The sequence below is a fragment of the Gekko japonicus genome, unplaced genomic scaffold (assembly GCF_001447785.1).
Source record: "Gekko japonicus isolate JY-2015 unplaced genomic scaffold, Gekko_japonicus_V1.1 scaffold1280, whole genome shotgun sequence".
NCBI classification, from domain to species: domain Eukaryota; kingdom Metazoa; phylum Chordata; class Lepidosauria; order Squamata; family Gekkonidae; genus Gekko; species Gekko japonicus.
Window position 1 is genome coordinate 527,450 of NW_015165276.1, and position 2,745 is coordinate 530,194.

A 2,745-nucleotide genomic window follows, 5' to 3' on the forward strand; every position below is an offset into this window, starting at 1 on the left:
AAGGGTTTATTTTTCATCAGAATGGAGCAGGAGTGGCTCAGAGGAGAGCAACCCTTTGAGCTGTTCAAAAGCCTGTTGGCATTCAGGGTACCAATTCAGTTTAGAGCTCAGTTTAACAATCTCTGGCCCCTTCCCCTTAATCTTTAACAAATTGGTAGGGGGGAGGCTCACTTGCGCAAAATTGGGGATGAAGGGACGGTAGAAATTTGTGAACCCTAGGAATGATTGTAATTGCTGCAGGGTACATGGGGGTTCCCATTCCAATACATTCTGTATCTTGTGGGGGGTCCATTCCCAGCCCATGCCCTGATGTACAATACCCCCAAAAGTCCACCTACTCTTGGTGGAACTCACATTTAGACAGTTTGGCAAAAAGCCGGTGTTCATAGAGCATTCCCAGAACCTGCCTCACCAAAGTCACGTGGGAGTCCTTATCTTGGGAATAGATCAAGGTATCATCAAGATAAACCAGAACCCCCTTGAACAGATGCTTGTGTAGTACTTCATTTATCAAGTTCATGAAAGCCCCCGGGGCTCTTGTGAGTTCCAACAGCATGACCAGGTATTCAAACTGGCCCAAACTGGCTCAACGGGCAACCAGACTGGCCCAAACTGGCCCAACAGGCAACGAAGCCCACAGAAGGGGACAGGTTGACAATATGCCACCTTTCCATACACCTGCTCGAGGCAAAATAAAACAATATAATAAAATAATAAAAACAACTTTATAAGAATTACAGTAATTAACAGTCCTCAGCCTAGGAGCAGACCATAAAAAACAGCTGAAATAGATGGAACACCACAGTTAAAAACCTGGATAAAAAGAAATGTTTGGGCCTGGCAACTAAGGGTTTGTAAGGTAGGTAGGAGGTGAACCTCAAGGCAGAGAGCATGCAGTAGGAAAGGTGCCACCACTGAGAGAACCCTATCTGCATTGCTACTCACCACACTTCTGCAGGTGGGGGCATAAAGAGCAGGGCTTGGGAAGGGGATCTTAACTGGTAGGCTTGACGGTATCAGAGCAGGGGGTCCTCCAAGTAATCCTGCCCCAAGGCATTTAGGGATGTAAAAGTAAGATTATACGTTACAGTAATCTAACATGAATATGATTAGAGTATGGATCACCATGGCCCGATCACACTTTTCAAGTTACAGCCATAGTTCACATATATATTTTCATGTCACCGCAATTATTTATGGAACATAAGGGACAAAATGTTTAGAGCCCACAGATTGCCTTTTAAAAGGCTACCCTCCTTCTCCAAATGCAGACACTTTTTTTAAAGGGACAGGATGGTGCAGAAAAAAAGGGTTTTTAACCCTTTTGTTTGTCATTTTCTTGCTGAAAACCAACACCCCAGGGCAGTCCCCTCCCAGAGAAAACTTACAATTACTTGTATTTTGAGAGTGAGAGCTGACAGTGTGAGAGACACATCTTAAATTATAGGTAGCATGTGTATGTATATACTGACTTGTCACAATTAAGTACTGAGTACTGCTTTCGAGCAAGGGAACCTTTACCTTTACTGCTCCCCAACACATTACCATGCACTTTCAGAGACATCTTTCCTCTTTATGGCGACCACTGATGTAAGTATAGAAGTCATATCTGTTGCGGAAAGTGTTAATTCAGTTTTTAATTGGCTTGGAAAGCATTTGTGATTGAGAGTGTGATGGTGATGTTTGGTGGTACACTTTGATCCTCTTGCAGAATGTTTGAGCTGCCTGTTTCTATCTTTTACTAATAAATACAAATTTCATGAGACCACATGAGGTTATCAGTAGTAAATAGGGTAGCAAAACTCTAGATGGGGCCTCATGACTCTTACCACAGCCACCTGCATGCCCTTTCCTAAATGGCACTGGGAGACTGTAAACTATTATGTCTGGGTATCACCCATGATGCGATAGTAGTCACGAGTAGGCAAGAACTATCACAGCTCATTAGAAGACATTCAAGTGACTTTGACTATGTGAGCATGTGTGTTCGAGTGCACAGAGTGTGCTCAATCTTTTAAAATAGGAATTCAGCTTCCAACAACAATGCCAAACTACTTATCTGAGTTAATCCTTCCAAAGTATAGAAGGGCATTCGTGCTAGTGCACCTGAATGCTCTACCTTCTGCTGCAATATCAGGAAGATTTAATGGGATTTCATACTCAGATCAACTGTAATTTACTAAGCAGTAAAATTGACTGTGGATCATTTTGCTTGATTGTCCCAAATTTTCAGCTCTAAGAGATGAACGAATCTACCCTTTATTTAATCAGGACTTCCTCTTTCCAGAGGCAAAATCATCCTGGGCTGCGGTCACACAAAGCATTAGCCACGCTACAGGGATGGAAGATAGGCGGATTTTCTGGGCGCGATCTCACCGCCACATCTGGGAAGCGTAGAGCTCCCGTGGCTCACCCGAGGCTTCCCGCCGAAGATGTGGGGTAAAAAACTAGTACCTCGGAGGTACTAGTTTCTGGAAACTGCGGGGCAAGGGTGGGCGTCTGATCGTATTTCCGGTGGCATCCGGCGCCCGCCCATGTCCCCTCGCAAAAAGCTCCCCCCCCCAAGTCTCCATGGATGCGCACAAACACCCAACGGAGCATGCGCATATACTTCAGTATACAGGGGGGAAAAACCTGTTTGCCCTGGAGGAAGGCGAAGAGGCGACTGCTTGTCCAACTATCCCCAGGAGCCGCACGGAAGGCAGCTCAGAGTTGCCCAGAGCAGCGCCCCCCCCCCCCTCCGGG